General features: G+C 44.9%; 1 protein-coding gene and 1 long non-coding RNA gene across 3 annotated transcripts in view; one reads left to right on the forward strand and one right to left on the reverse strand.

Moving 5' to 3' along the window:
• LOC140603800 (uncharacterized) overlaps positions 1-16,852 on the forward strand; it is an 80,367-nt gene that overhangs the window by 48,732 nt on the left and 14,783 nt on the right. The window lies entirely within an intron of this gene.
• ANXA13 (annexin A13) overlaps positions 1-16,852 on the reverse strand; it is a 50,189-nt gene that overhangs the window by 29,641 nt on the left and 3,696 nt on the right. The window lies entirely within an intron of this gene.

Genomic DNA, 16,852 nt, shown 5'->3' on the forward strand with positions numbered 1-16,852 from the left:
GGATCTTATCACAGATCCATTCTGTGACCTGGGCTAAAGCTTTGCCATCTACACAATGAGAGACACAATATTTAATTTGCCAGAGATACCTATGGAGCAGCAATAGCAGAGTCACTGGTTTTTACTGTTCCTTGGGGAGAGAACATTCTACTTAAACTAAACTAGTGTTTCTCAGACTTTGGTCATTGGCATAACACATACACCAATTTGTCCACAGCTATTGAAGTCTATGTTATTATTACTTATTATTTTTCTTTCAGCTGACCTACTTGATTTTTACTTAAAGTCATTTTTAAAAGGAAATTCTCTATTAGCCCTAAAATGGAAAATCAGTATTGGTTGCCTAAACAAAAGGTCAGCATAAAAATAAATACTTTACTATTAAAAATGTAAAGATGTGAGGTTAATTGTAGTGACACAACTCGTAGCTTTGAACAGATCCCGTGTTTTCTCAGCTCTTGGCCTTTCCTCACAGAGATTCTCTTTAATGACCTGTGTTACTTATTTCCCATTCTTCAGTGAAATCTGGTTTAAGTGCTACTGTCTGCACCACCCACCCGATTCCCCTCTTTTACCTTTCATTTCCTTTGGCCCCTTTGGGGAAGGAATAGGAAACCACATAAGGCACAGTAGACATGTTCTGTTTGGCTGGCATTGCGATTCCTTTGGGGAGCTTCCCTGTCCTCCATTTTATGTGTGTTCATTGGGGCTGCAGTCATGAGGCTCGAGCCCCCTTGTCCTGCCCTTAGGTGGGCATAAACCCTGTCAGTCTGGCAATTGTGACTGGCTCAAGAGTGGGAGTATAACCCAAGCAGGGTCGGAGTCTTTTCTGAGATATTGAGGGAGAGAGAGAGAGAAAGAGAGAGAGATCTTCTGACTGGGCTTGTTCAGCTGAGAGAATGAGTCTAGGCCTGCTGCAGGCCATCTTATCCTCTGCATGAAGAGGGTATGAGTTCAGAGCAAAGCAAGGCAAGATAAAAAGAGTGGAAATATGGAGAGAGAAACAGAAACTGAATACCACTGTATAAATCCTCAGACACAGAAATGCCTGTTTCCTAATACTTCCCAGTTTTATTAATAAACTAACACTTTCTCAAAGTTAATGAGTTGGATTTCTGCCCTTGCAACCAAAAATGTTCTGTTTAATACCTATGGACTAGAGGAGGGCTGGCTTCTAGACCTTGGTTCAATGGAGAATCATGTAATCCTAGAGCCCAAGGGATCTTTTAGGACCTCTGATCACCTCTCTGCTCTATGGACTCACTCCATGACATGGCCCATCTTGAAGTATCTATTTCTAAAGCATGGGGCTTACATTTGTTGAGTACCTGCCACATGCCAATTTCTTGGTTTACAGAGACTTTTCTTCATTGTTAACCCAGAACAGTAGCCACTAGGAGTCTAAATTTCCAGAGAAGGACATCTGGGTTCAAGTATGTTAGGGAATGTGTCTGAAAACTTGCGGGACATAGCACAGCACCGAGCTCAGATCCCCTCCTAACGCCCATACTATTAATCCCGTGCACCATCCTGCCTCGTGTTCTAAGTATGACTGGAGCCTTTTTGTTTGGCACAGGGATGACATATCCCATTTTTCCTTCCAAATCTCTTTTGTGGTGTGAGAAAGCTATCCGGTGTTGCAGAAGGCTTGTTGGCAGGACCAGTGACATAATTTGCAGGGCTCAGTGCAAATAAAAATGTAGGATCCATGTTAAAAATGGATTTAGAATGTTAAGATGGTGACATCAGAGCATTCAAGCACATGCAAGGCCTGTGTGGGGCCTATGTAACTGCACAGGCTGCATATGATAAGGCCTGTCCTGTCTGTTGATTGAATTCTCCAAGGGTGGGAGCGTTGGGTAGTAGCAATCTCAGAAGAGTGAATGGTGTCTTTGCTTTTCATTAGAAGTATTTTGTGGAGGGTTCAGGTAATCAAGTAGTATTGAACCAGAACAGCAGACATATCCTCTTAAAAAGCTGATTCATAAACTGTTCTCTTAGCCTCATCAGTGCTGGGTTTGGTGGGACACTTACTATCTGCCCCACTTCACATAAATTGAAACAGAGACACAGGGCTCTGTGAACAGCTATGCAGGTGATGTCCTGGCTGAAGGCAGAGAGGCTGGATTTCAGCTGGGGTTCCGTTTGCTAAGTCCTGTGCTGGCAGGGCTGCTTCTCCCCCAGAGAGACACATTTTTTCCTCCTTTGCACAAAGATGCGTCCAGGACTTGCAGAAGCTGTGTTGGGACTTGTTTAAGATCACTGGGCCAGGTGATGGCTGAGTTGGAACCAGGGCCAGCCTGGCTCTGTCAAGTATGAAAGGGCATTCCATCCCTCATCCCCTGTTTTAGTAAGGTGGTTCCATGTAACACATAACACAGGAGCAAAAGGAAGGGGGAAAAACCCTGTGAGCATGTCTAGATTATCCAAGGCTAAAAAAAGATTCAGGTAGTGTCATTTCATCCAAAATAACAGTGATATAGGGCGGGGTGTGTGTGGGATGGGCAGTGGGAGAATGTTGAACCACATGTTAGGAATAAAGATGACACTGAGACAACTTTTTCCTTTTTTGCTTAATTAAAAATGCAGTGTTTACTTAGTGAGACTCCCGTTGGACTTCTGACCGACCTATAGAGCTGTAAGATAAATTTATATTGTCTTAAAAAAATCACAGCGTAAAAGTCTCTATCGGATGCACAACCATCAGCAGGGCAGGTGGAAGTCAAGTTCCCAGGTTCCTTCTAAGAACCACTCTTAGCCGTGTGGGTTATCTTTTCTAATCCAAAGAGAATTCAGTCTTGTTCCTCCTAACAGCAGGCTATTTGGTGTCTGAGTGAAGGAATCACAGGATGGGACTTATTTAAAAGAGGGGGGGAGGGTGGAAGGCGAGGAAGCAATCTGTTAGGAATTTCCCTCTCTGGTGGCTAGGACTGCCTCCACAATGGCCATATTCATCAGTGCCGCCCAGTGTTGATGAAAGGGATGTCCTTGGCTTGTTCTGGTGAGCTGGGTAACCACCTTCTCCGGAATGCATGTGGAGTGGACATTCCACCTCCATTGTTCATTGTTAGCAAGCCAGGCAGCTGATTATGGGGCTTGGGCTCGTCTGCCCATCACATTTTATTTTTGAAACCTGTGGCCACTGAGCAGAACGTCCACAGAAAGCAGGTCTGCAGGAATGCGAGTCAGGCGCACATGGCAGGGCAGGGGACTCCAGCATAAGGACAGACACGACTGTGAGGATTTAGGCGAGTGCATGATATTCCACTTGCTTTCTAGGCAAGAGAGAGGCAGAGCGACATTCCTTTTTTGTTTTCTTTCAATTTGTCTTTTTGCAGCGTTTGTGCTGACTCTCATGAGACACATTAAAAAGACAAGATGTTAATAAAAATGATTGCAGAAGTCTGGGCTTTGAGCCCATGTGAATCCAAGTTTGAATGTGGTTCTGCCCCTTGGCAGCCATGGGAACTTGGGCCACTAACCTCAAAGTCCTCATTTTCTCACCTGTAAAATGGGGACGATGTCTGCCTTGTAAGATTTGATTATGTGGGATAACTTTTCAAAGGGAGCCATGCCAAACTGCTAGTGTTTCCTCTGCTTCTTTGGGCCCACCACTTGGTTTTTGATCTTATGATATTAGGTTTTAAATTCTGCATATTTTGATTCTACAAGTTTGGAAGATTTATATCTATCTACCTACCTACCTACTACCTACCTACCTATCCATCCATCCATCCATCTATCTATCCATCCATCCATCCATCCATCCATCTATCAAGAGATATCTTCCGAACTTGATATTGTGAGATATAGATATATCTCCAATGGCCCAAACTGGATTTGAATCCCAGCATAACTTATGTGACCTTGGGCAAGTTTGGGAACCCCTCTGTGCTGTGGCTTCCTTATGGCAAAATGTGGATAATAGTAGAGTCTACTCATAGGTCTCCTATGAGAATTTAGATGAAGTCCTTCATACAAAGCATCTAAAATGAAGCCGAGCAGACAGCATGTGCTTAAAAAATATAAACAATATTTACTGAAGGCAGATCAGCAATGAACCTTCCAGAACATTTTAAACCCTCTCCTGCTTGCGAGGTTTTCATTTTGCAAACAGCACCCTAGGGATCAGTTTTTCATTGATCACCTGCGATTTGGATCTAGACACATATTTCACACCAGGCAGTGAAATGGTTCACAATTAGGCTGTGTGGAGTTCGGGCAATCCAGAATGACACCCCAACACCACATTCTGTTAACTGCCTCATTTGGCTAGTGTGATAATTAGCACCTCCCGGAGTGTGAGGAGCTCACTGAGATACAGCCCTGGGGTGCTTGCCAAAGTGCCAGTATAGTCAAGCTCACAAACGGAAGCAAATACCAAGAACTCGACAAAAGGTACTGACTTCCTCATGCATGAATAAGCTGGGAAATTTCAGTCTTGTTTTTACCTCCTTCTAGCAGGCTCTCTGGCACTGCTCTGTGTCTCCATGTTCCTGCATCTTAAGGAAATGAATGATCCATTTTTCTGGAAGGAGGAGGCATACAAAATACACTGAGCTACTAGGAGCCTCGAAGCAGTGTCACCTGGACAGAATGAAGGCTGAGAACACCCACTCTTTGAAATGACTCAGAGACAGGCCAGCTTTAGCACCTCGACTGCCCAGGAGGGAAGTTAGCTCTTATATCAGGTTCAGATGCCACCCACAGCCCCGCCAGTCATGAGGGCCTGGGTGGAGAAACAGACCCCCGACCAAAGGCTTCTGCCCCAGTGCAGTTCACAGAAAGCTTAACTCTTCAGGACCGAAGGGAACATTCCAAGAAAACCTCCCTCCAGCTTGCAGTGAACTCCGGGGATAGAGTTTGTGAAAAAGTTGGCTGAGGGATATGAGTGGCAGACAGTTGCTATGTATTCTGTGGTAACCAGGATGTTCCAGGACCCAGCCTTAAGTGTCTTCCTATTTAAGGACACTCCCACTCATCAGTCCTGGTGACCTGATCTATTTGGAGAGCATCAAGACTGGAAACTAAGTATATGGTTCTCAAGAGAGACATGTGAGTTTAATTAAAGAGCATATGCAGCAGGCAAATTAGACTCTCTTCCTCTCCCCGCTTCCTTCTTTTTCTCTCTTCCCTCTTCCTCGCTGTGCCTCCCTCCCCTTCCTTCTGCAGAGAAGTAGTGAAGATCTGCCATGTGGCAAGTACTGCCCCAGGTGAGGGGGACGTGATCTATGAAGTGCAGTCCTTTTCCCCAGGGAAATAAACACGGAAGCAGATCAATGCCAATCGCGTTTAGGAGAGGATGCACACTTTGCCTACAAAGAGCTGGGAGGAGGAAGAGGAATTTTTAGGGAGAAGTTGACATTTGTGCTGGTTCTTGAAAGAAGACTGGGAGTTAGGCAGGCTAAATCCATCCATACATATATAGGTACATACGTACATACATATGGAGGGGTGGAGGGGGGAGGTCAGTGCAGGGAGAGACTACAGCATGATGTTCTCTGGTCTGTGTACCCATGTGTCTACTTATGTCCTGCCATTGAACTACTGCAGGACAGACATGACTGATTCACACAAGACATAATGATGCCACGTGGACTTGGGAGTAGGACCTACTGTGTTCAGTTATGCTTTGACCCTCGCTGATTGTACGACCCCCCCAACCCTCACCCCAGGGCAAGCTGACAGATCTCCCTGAGCCTTTGTGGCCTCAGGTTTCGAGTGGAGGTGCACCTGTTCATGGGCAGCCTGAGGTTTGGATGCAGCTGCGTTTGGGACGCGGTGCCAGATTATAGTGAGCACTTGGTTGGTAGCACGTAGGAGGTGCTCAGTGACATAAGGATGTGGGGGTCATTTGTAAACCCTGAAGCTTTATCAAAATGTAATAGGAGTGGCATTTTGATTGTTTGCTCTTTCCAGTGCAGTTCCCCCAGAAGCCCTGGCTTGCTGCAGTTTGCTCGGTAAATATTTGAAAGTGGTTGCTTGGTATCCAGGCCCTTAGACAGGAGGGCTCTGAGGAAGTGCTGGAGAGCAGAGGGACGAGGGCTCATTGCACATGGATCGAAATGGGGCTGCTGTTTGAGCCAACATGAAATAAGGGGCAGGCTGAAGAAATAAAAAATGAGGACCAGGGTTAGAACCAGGTGGTGGCCTGGGCTTTTTAAGCAGGAAGGTAGAGGCAGGCGAGGGTTGTGCTGGAGAGAGCCTCAGACATGCCTGAATTCTCTCCCAATGTAAGCAATGACCATTGCCACTGCTGGTTAATGGTACCTTGAGCCAATGTTGGTGATCTGGGCTCACCTTGCTTAGTAGGGATTTTAAAGTGCTATGGACTGGGCAGCCCAGGTGGCTCAGTGGTTTAGTGCTGGCTTCAGCCCAGGGTATGGTCCTGAAGACATGGGATCAAGTCCCACATCAGGCTCCCTGCATGGAGCCTGCTTCTCCCTCTGCCTGTGTCTCTGCCTCTGTGTGTATGTGTGTGTGTGTGTGTGTGTGTGTGTGTGTGTGTCATGAATAAATAAATTAAATCTTAAAAAAAAATAAAGTGCTATGGACTTAATGGAAACTGAGATCTAGTTTGGGAAAGAAGCTTCTTTGTGGTCACATAGGTATCCATTCTCGCAAAGATATCTGCCCTCGAACCTGGCGTGATGCATTTTTCTCTCCTTATGCTTTCTAAGTCTCTGATTTCCATCTGAAAGATAACAGCGTCTTGTGGGTTGTTACAAGGGTATGCATCAAACATGCTTGGCAGGAAGCTTGGCCCGTGGTGCGTGTTCGGTGTTATTTTTATTACTTCCTTCCATCTTGACCTGCTTCCTTTTTTTTTTTAAAGACTTTATTTTTTATTTATTAGAGACACAGAGAGAGAGCGAGAGAGAGAGGCAGAGACACAGGCAGAGGGAGAAGCAGGCTCCATGCAGGGAGCCCGACATGGGACTCCATCCCAGGTCTCCAGGATCATGCCCTGGGCTGAAGGCAGGCGCTAAACCACTGAGCCACCAGGGCTGCCCGACCTGCTTCCTATTGAGTGTTGAACAAGCCCCCTGACAGGTTGCTTTGTGCGGCACTTTTAAAATACCTGATTACATAATTTTGTCCTAAATCAGAAACCATTTTTTACTTACTGAGAAGTAGTAAGCAGGGCTGAGAGTTGAAGAGAAATTTAAGGGATTAACCCTAAAAATTGCATGACGACAGAATATAAGCCACTTCCTTTGTGCCAGGCACTGGGCCAAATAATTCACATATAACACTCATTCAATCCTCACCAAGAACCCTATGAGATAAGTTGAGAAAACCAAGAGACAGAAAGGTTAATAAATTGTGTGCAGTCACAAAGCTATGAAGTGATGGACTTCAAATCTACATGGTCTGGATCGAGAAACTCTACCATTGACTTCTCATTAACCAAATTTTTTTTGTCCCTTTCAAAGTATTATTTTTTGATTTAATGGTAGATGATCTCAGTCCGGCTCTGAGAATGCTAGTATTTTACAGCAATACCAGCTGAGACCTGTGATTTATCTGCTGACCAGGGAAGCCAAGGGTCCCTTGCAGAGTGTGTGATCAAGAAGTGTCCTTGATGATGAGACAGTAGGAAGTCAAATGCAAATGAAGGCCAATTGCCACTATTTGCAAGGCAAAATGCACAGCCTCTCCCTGTGGGCACAGGGTAGGGGCAGGAAAGGCATTGCTGTCACTTCTGCTCTCAGTATCCTCTTGAGTCAAATGGAATCATGTTTTCTGCTTCTCACCTGTAAACTAACAGTAGGAAAATCCTGGGGAGATGAAATAAGTCAAAGTGATTCGTTATGGCATTATTCACAATAACCTATATAGGGAAACAACCTGAGTCTTCAGACACACACACATACACACACACACACACACACACACTGACACAAAATGAAATATTACTTAGCCACGAGAAACAAGGAAATACTGTCAGGGCGCCTGGGTGGCTCATCTGTTAAGCATCTGACTCCTGAATTGGCTCAGGTCATGATCTCAGGGTTGTCAGATTGAGCCCTGCATCAGGCTTCATGCTGGGTGTGCAACCTGCTTCAGATTCGCTCTCTCCTCTCACCCTCTTAAAAAAAAAAAAAAAAAAAAAGGAAGGAGGAAATTATGTCATTTGCAAGAACATCGATGGACTTTGAAGGCATAATGCCAAGGGAAATAAGCAAATAGAGAAAGATAAATATTGTATGATAGATATCATTTACAGGTGGAATCTAAAAAAAAAAAAAGCCAAACTTAATAGCACAGAGACTAGAATGGGGGGTGGGGGGAAAAGGGAGGTGTTGATCAAAGGATACAAACTTCCAGTTATAAGATGAATGAGTTCTGGGGATCTGACGTGATTAGAGTTAATGATACTATATTGTATACTTGAAAGTTGCTAAGAGAGGAGATCTTAAATGTTCTCACCACAAAAGAGAAATGGTAATTATGCCTAATGCTGGTGTTAGCTGAGATTATGGTGGCAATCACTTTGCAATATGCAAGCGTATCATATCAACACATTGTACATCTTGTACTTACATAGTGTTATATGTCAATTTTATCTCAACAAAGCCATATAAAAAGATAATGGGAGACTTCTGGGCAGGGAGATTTCATTATGATGATCCAGAGCTGGCAGGGGAGAAATTGGTTTTTCTGCCTTTCTCTAACGGGCTCTCAGGACACTTTCTCCTCCATATTCTCCTCCTCCTTTTCTTTCTCCATTTCACCCCAAACCTTCTGGTTCCCTCTTTACTAAAACATCTTGCCTTCTGAGTAGCAGAGAGATCCTAGGTATGGGACCTTAAAGACAATCTGAAGGCTGAAAAGCAGAGGACCAACAGGATGACCAAGGTTTCCAATGTTTATTCTCGTAGGTAACTGCTTTCCGGCCTGATAAACTGCCAAACATTTTCATAGGTAAAATCTCATTTCTCCCTACTTGACAAAATCTAGATTTGTCTTATTAGGAAGGTTCCATCAGTGTTCAGTGGGGGACAAAGAAGGGGGGTTAACTGCAAACAAATTCCTCTCCGTAACTTCTGGAGTCTTCAGAGGGCCAAAGGGTTGGGAGATTGACAGCACTGGCCTCATGCTCGTCCATTTCCTAAATACCTGGTTGCCCACCATTGAGTCCACTGACAACAGTGGAGAATATATCTACCTGAGGGAATTTGCTGAAGCCTCATCTCCTCTCTGGAACCATTCCTGACCCTCTTGGGAAAGACGGAAAACTTTCTGCCAATTGGGCATGGGGCCCAAGGTGGCCAATGGTTTGATTGCCCAAGACTGCGGGTTTCCTAGGATGCGAGATTTTCAGTGCTAAAACATCCTGAGCAAACCAGGATGGTTGGCCACCCAAGCTGGACCTGACTTTGCAAGCTTCCAAGAGCCAATCATGTGCATCTCTTCCCAACTCTATGTTCATGTTAGTAACTTGAAATCAGTTGTGATTTCATATTTATGCTGTGGAAACGGGCACACGGTGCAAATTGGGGTTTTGTCCTCCACCCCCCATCAAGATCTGGTGAGACATTTTTCTAGCACACCAGTTTCTCCTTTGTGCTTTTACTCCATTCTAGAGATTTCTATCAGATCTCCTTAAGGTGCATTATTACACTTATTCATTAGTTTATCTCCCTCCCTAGACTGTAAGCCTCTTGGGACCAAGAACGATGGTCATATCTCCATCACTTTAAATGAGTAGGAATATTTGCATCATTTGGCAAGAAAAAGGGCTGAAAATAGGAAAAACATTAGCTTGAATCGGATCTTGATATGACTTACATATATATGCTGACCGTGTGTTCTTAAAATAGTAAGTGACATTTTTTTAGATTAAAAAAATGACCTTTCTTCTACTAAATTTGGGATTATTTATATGTTGGCATTTTGAGAACAGCTTTTGACGAAGATTAATATAGTCAGATCATTTCCCAGAAAGACAAACTTTCTCAGGCTATGCCCTCTGTGTTACACCTTAAGTTGGTGTGATAGTTACCCATCAAAGGTGACTCCAGGGTTGGGACCAGATCTAGTGCCCTAAGGTGGTAGGCACTATCATTTCTGAAGATACTGACAATATGATCAGAAGTACAAACCACGTGACTGACCCACTATGCACTGAGCTCTGCTATAGGAAGACTAAATGGAGCTGTCCTTTTGGAGGCTATACCCAAATAGGGGAGAGATGAGCAAATAGACTCATGATTGTTTCAATTAGTGACTTTCCGGCTGAGCACTGCTCATCTGGACAGGAAAACCAGCAGCTCAACAGCTTCAGTACTGGGTATTTCTGTAGGGAAGCCCTTTTCATTGTGGCCGCCAGAAGTTACTAATGGGCTAACAGTTTTTGAGGGAAACTGCTGTCTCTAAGCTGCTGTTGTCACTATCAAGAGGACAAAGGTCAATCTTGAAGATGAGTTGGCTCTATTCTATGATAAGAAAGGCAATCATGTGAGGGACTCTCTAGGCCAGAGGGATAGGAACACACGGTTGTTGATAGAAATTCAGTCAGATGAAGGGGACCATCTCCCGCCCTATAGCCTTGCTTTTGCTAGGGTCTGTGGCTCATAAAGTCGTTTCCTACCAACTGGGAGCAATTATGCCTCTCTGGGGTCATTTGGCAATGTCTAGAGACATTTTTTTGTAGTCATAATAGGGGAGTGCTACTGGAATCTAGTCATAGACATGAGGGATTCTGCTAAACATCCTACAAGGCACAGAACAGCCCCTCAAAACAAAGAATTATCTGGTTCTAGTATCAATCGTGCCATAATCTAACATGATGAGGGTCTATGAATGGTTGTAATAATTCTATAAACATATTTCTTTAAAAGGTGTTGAGAAGGCTGGGATGCTGGTACAAATGGCACATAGGACCTGACTCAGGCAAGGTCCCCAGTGACAGAGAACGAATTACTGTAGTTACATAAAAGGGAGGATTAGAAGTGAATCATGATGTCTTTCTTCCCTTAATTTTTTTTCAAAGAAATTCCAGTGACAAATCTGAAAGATGAGTACCGGGACTAGGTAACTAGGAGTAGAATCTGAGTTAAAGTTGGTCCAAAGTGAGAAGCCTGTCCTCACTCTCTGCTTCTTTGTCTGCATCACAACTGTAGGCATCATGGCCTCAACCTGCAGAGTCTGCACCCGGCAGCCTGGGCTGATTCATTCTTGGGGGCCCTTGAGTACTATGTTGGGCTGGACAACTCAGAGTTTCTCCTAGAGGTAGAATTACATGCACTGTCTGGAAACAAGATTGTGTCCTAGGGAAAGTGACTGCCTTGATGTTGTCCATAGATTGTTTGGGGAGTCAGAAACCTCTGAAGAGTGTTAAACCTCCAGATATCCAATTACTGCTGTATTGCATCAACGAAAGTGAACTTGGAGGAGAAGGTGGTCATGGGGAGGTGATAGCCATTCCTCAACCGTGAAAAGAATCATGCCTTCAAGAAGTTATGAAAAATGAAGCACTTTTCTCATTAGAAAAGAATTATCCATTTCCTTCTTCTGTTGCCAAAGGCTGTTTTTCTGCCAATTCAATGAGAGTATAAACTTGGGATTCATTGCTTGCAGGAAAAAAAAGAAGCAAGTGTACTCTGGGATCCTCAAGAGTCAATGATAAGTGGGTAGACAGAATTGAAAAGAGAAAATGCTGGGGGCTGAGCTGGGGCATTACGGCATTGAATGGTGCTGTGTAGAGGGCATAACCAACAGTATGTGAACAAGTTTTGATTTGCTAGAAAGGAAACAAGGTGAAATAGCTAAATTTGCTTTGAGCAAATTTCTGTCTCCATCAGAATCAAAACAATGGATGCTATTCTTTCCCCCTGGTAAGAGTTTAAATATGCATCGGATCCAACCCTATTAATTATTTCTTTAAAATTCTTTTAAACATTTTTAATCTTCCCACTGCAATGCTCCAAATCCCCATTCCAGGAAGGGTGAATTATTTGACTATCTTTCTCCCGATCTTTGGGTCTTCATTCTCTATTTCAGTCCATCCAATAGTAGCTGCAGGAGCAGTAGTAATATTAATAAAAATAATAGTTCTAAGAAAGCAATATCCCCGAACCCCAAGGACTGGTAAGGCCAACCTCCACCGCAGCGACACCCAAGGAGTAGGTACTTGACCCAAGCCAATCAGAATTTTTCCCTGACATATTATGGGTCCTTAGCAAAAGAAACTCTTTTCATTGGTGTTGTTAATCTGGAGCTATGTGGAACTCTCTGTGGTATCTGAACTATCTGAGGCCATGCCTCCTTCTCACCGACAACTTTTGCCTCCCACACCACTGGGAAAAAGAAAAAGTTCATTTTCAGTGGGAGAGAATGAGGCCAGCATACAGAAAGAAAGAGAGTGAGAGAGCGTGCTAGCTGACAAGATGATTTCCCCAGCCCCAGGGATGAACCATGATTCATGTCTCTCCTCTCCCCCTTGGTCAGTGATTGGTCTGGGGATGGGCTTTTGACCAACTCTGGCAACTGAGCCAGAACAGGATGCCTGCTTGGGGCTTCCATAAAAGATTTTCTCATTGATAGGGGAGTGGTACATAAGAAGAAAGGCACTTTTTTCCTCTATCTCCTTCCTTCTTACTTGTGATCCTATCATGTGAGATCACGAACTTAAACACAGACCATTATCTTGTACCTATGAGGGGAGTTGTTGCCAGCACGTCAGGGGTGGCAGGGAAAGGCAGACATGGCATGAGTCCTTCATGATGAACCCGCCCCTGGAGTCCCCTCCTTTCAGACTGCGTGTGAGGGCTACTAATGAAATGTCACTGTTATTTAAGCCACTCTTGGTTCTGTAGTCTGCTACTTGTAATCAAACACATATTGACTTGAAAACAAGATAAACAAAAAAAATAAACAACAACAACAAAAAAGAAAACAAGATAAACAAAACAACTATGAATTCATACTCCAAACTACCTCAAGCCCAGACGTCTCTCTTGAGTCTCACAGCCAGCTACCTGCTAAGCATTACACCCAGGTGTCACAGGTATCTCAAACTCAACATGTCCCAAAACCAAACTCATTCTCACACAGCGTGAACCTCCACTTTCCCTCATCCCCAGGAGGCACCTCCGTTCATCTGAGTACACAAGACAGGTACCTGGGAGTCACTCTGTAAGTCCTCCTTGTCCCTCACATACCTGGCAAGTTAGTCATCCAGTTATATCTCTTTGACCTTCCAATCTGTCCTCTCTCCAGTCCCATTGCCACTGTTTTAGTTGGGAGCAGGGGTTCATCATCTTTCTCCAGGGCCACTGCCTCCCAATTGTTTTAATTTGCCTTTGGTCATGTTTCTCTCCAAAACTTTTTTTACTGGCTTCCAACATGGTCCATCCAAAGTACAGCTCTGATCTGTCCTTGCCTTGTCTGAGATCAGTTAGGGCCTGTTGCCTAAGATGCTGGTTCTCAAAGTGTGGTCCCCGGACCAGCAACATCAGCATCACCAGGTAACTTGTGGGAAATGCAAATTCTCGGGCCCCACTCTAAAGTATCTACTGAATCAGACACTCTGGGGATAGGGGCCAGCTCTCTGTTTTAAACAAGCCTTCCAAAGGAATCTGATGAGCAAAGTTTAGAAACCACTACTGGCCTGAAGCAATAAAACCCAATTTCCTTGGTATAGTAGGTTGAATAGTATCCCCCAGATTCTTGTCTACTTGGAACCTCAGAATGTGACCTTACTTGGAAATAGAATCTTTGTTGATGTAATTAGTACAGGATCATGGATGAGATCATCCTGGATTTAGAATGGATCCTAAACCAGTGGCCGGGGTCCTTTTAAGAAGAAGAGAAACAGAAATGCCCACAGAGGAGAAGGCCATGTGAAGAGGGAGGCAGAGAGACTGAGCTGCTTCTGTGCCAAGCCAAGAAATGCAACGCCTGAGGCCACCAGAGGCAAGAAAGAATTCTTCCCCACAGCCTTCAGAGGCAACAGTAGCCTTGCTAACACCTTGATTTCAAATCCTTATACTCCAGAACTTGAAGAGAATATTTCCATTGTCTTAAGCCACCCTGTTTGTGGAATGCCTGGGTGGTTCAGTTGGTTAAGCGTCTGCTTTCAGCTCAGGTCATGATCCCAGTGTTCTGGGATGGAGCTCCACATTGGGCTCTCCACTCAGAGGGGTATCTGCTTGTCCCTCTCCCTCTCCCCCTGCTCATGCTCTCTCTTGCTTGTTCTCTCTCTCCCAAATAAATAAATAAAATCTTTAAAAAAATCCACCCAGTTGTGATACTTTGCATATTAGCCCTAGGATACTAATACACTTTGCATAGCAAACAAGGGCCTTTGGGTCTCACCTCTGAGCATCTGTGCCTCGGCCTCCTGTTCAGGGATCTTTCTATCAAAAATATGTATGGCACACCTGTTACGTGTCAAGCCCCAGAGATAGAGCCCTGAGTAAGAGGCAGTGTCTGCCTTGCAGAAGCTCCCAGCCCAGGGGGAGGGGCTAGCAGCTGCACAGGCAGGTGATGCTTAATGCATTAAGTGCTTTGTCCGGGGTGGGAGCATGAGAGCTGTACTTCCGGCAGCACTACCCTTCTTGTACCTCTTTGCACGTATTCCAGCACTATAAAGAATGCCCTTCTCCATGTTAGGAGCCTCTTCTACTCTCTCCTCCCACCCAGAATCAGTTCCTCTTCTGTCCAAGTTTTGGACATGTTTCTATTAATGCATCCATCACACCTCATTTTAGCTATTTGTTTGCCTCCCTTGCTAGACTGTGAGTAATTTTAAGGGCATGGACTATGGTCTTTTATTCCTCTTTTTATCTATAGAGCCAGTACCTGGCTTGTAGGAGTTTCTTTAAAAGAATATGTTGAACTGATGGGAAGGATGAAGAAGCTTCCTTCCTCCACTGGCGGAGGGGCTCTTGAGCTGCTGCTTCTCTGTGCAGTGCTAAGATGAGTGGTGGGAGAGTGCAGCCCCGGTTCAGGTGGACGGAGCAGAATGGGGTAGCTCCCTGGGCTGCATTTGGTGTGCCTGGTCCCGGAGGAGGGTGTCAGACTAAGCAGGCCTTAAAGACCATCATCCGGGGATCTCTGCAGCCTGAGTGATGGGAGCGCTTTGTAAGCCAAAGCTGGGCCAGAGCTCCAGGCTACTTCCATGAGAGGCTTTTGCTTCAACATTGGATTCTCACACTTGAGTGAACCTCAGAATCACCTGGAGGAATTGTTCAGCTGTAGCTGCAGGGCCCTAGCCCCAGAATTTCTGATTCTGTAGATGTGGAGTGGGGCCTGGTGATTTGCATTCCTAACAAGATCCTAGGGTGTCCTGATGATGGTCTGCGGACTGCATTTGGGCACTTTCCTACACTAGAGGAACACCTGACATTAGTAGGAGAACCTGACATGGTTCTCAAATTTGGGTATGTTAGAATCACTTGGGGTTTTTTAAAAAAATACAGACACAGGGACCTTACTCACACATTGGTCTGGGGCTGTTCCTGGTCATAGGGATTTGGACTGCATGTGAGCAAAACATTGGTTTGAGTAAGGCTGACTTATAAAAGATAATGAATTGATGAATTCATCAAACTTTGATCAAGCATTTGCTATGTGCCAGGTTTTGTGTGAGTCATGGAGGTACAAAGATGAACAAGATATAGTCCCACCCCCAGTGGGCCATCAGTCCAGTGTGGGGGAGATGTGTGAACAGATCGTTCTAAAAATCACATGGAAGGAGAGTAGTGGCATTACATGCAGGGTAGCATGGAAGCACTAAGGAAGAGCATCAAATCCAGATAGGGGGTTAGGAGAGAAGAAGGAAGCTCAAGAATGGGGATAAAGAGAAGGTAATGATCCAGTTCAATCATTTTAGAAATCCCAGTTAGTTAGCTTTTAATTGGTATAATGTGTGTGAAGAACTTCTACCTAAATCCCAAGCTATGCTTCATCTCTCACTAGACAAATTACCTCATCTCTCCTTGCTTCACTTTCCCCACTTTTCCAAGGGGAAAATAATACTACCTCCCTCACAGAATTGTGTGAGGACTGAAGGACACATGAATGCAGGGTGCTTGGTAGAGTGACAGGCTGCACACTTCATGTGCACAGCCCGTGCCCCCGCAGCAGCTCAGGGTCTAGCAAGCACTTGAGACATGTCAGTGATCATCAGCATCCTTTCAGGAGGCTGCCTGGAGACCTCCACCCATGCCCCCCATCCCTGGGAGTCTTGGTTCTTGCTGCTGTGCAGCAGAGCGAGCAAGTACCAGCTTCCATCCCCTACACCACGTGGCCCCAGGCTCCCTCCGCTTTAAAGCTCGTGTGTCAGTTTCTCGGTTCCCACATTCTTCCTTCTGCCAGTGTACTTGTCCTTGGCAACCTATTTTGCACCTCTTTAAAAATGACTGCTTTTTATCTACTGTAGACAAGAAACCCCTCTCCAAAGCCAAGGCTGTGTGATTGGGTCTAGAATGCAGCCAGCTTTGAGCGGGAGGCTTGTTTTTAAATGAAGAACGTATGCTTTACTGCCTGTCACGGTTTGATATCAGAGGGGCCCTTTGTGTTTCCTCCAATGAGTCATGGTGGTGTTCCGAAGGACAAATTTTCTGGGATAAAAGATTTCCTGATAGGAGACCTGCAGGGTCTGGGCTGGTTTCTGCTTGGTTTCTCTCACTAATTCTTCTTTGGGGTCTGGAATCACACTTCAAGGCACTCTTTTGGTGAAAACCATACTTACTTTATCCCACATTCCCGGTCACATTTTTCCTTGCCTCCAGAACCTACCTTCTTTTCTCAGGCATCTGGACTGAGTCCCACCTGCTGTGTGGCTCCTGGGTGTTCCTAATCCACCTGCATCTGAGCTTGCCTGTTGCCCTGTTACAAG

The sequence above is a fragment of the Canis lupus genome, chromosome 14 (assembly GCF_048164855.1).
Source record: "Canis lupus baileyi chromosome 14, mCanLup2.hap1, whole genome shotgun sequence".
Lineage (NCBI taxonomy): Eukaryota > Metazoa > Chordata > Mammalia > Carnivora > Canidae > Canis > Canis lupus.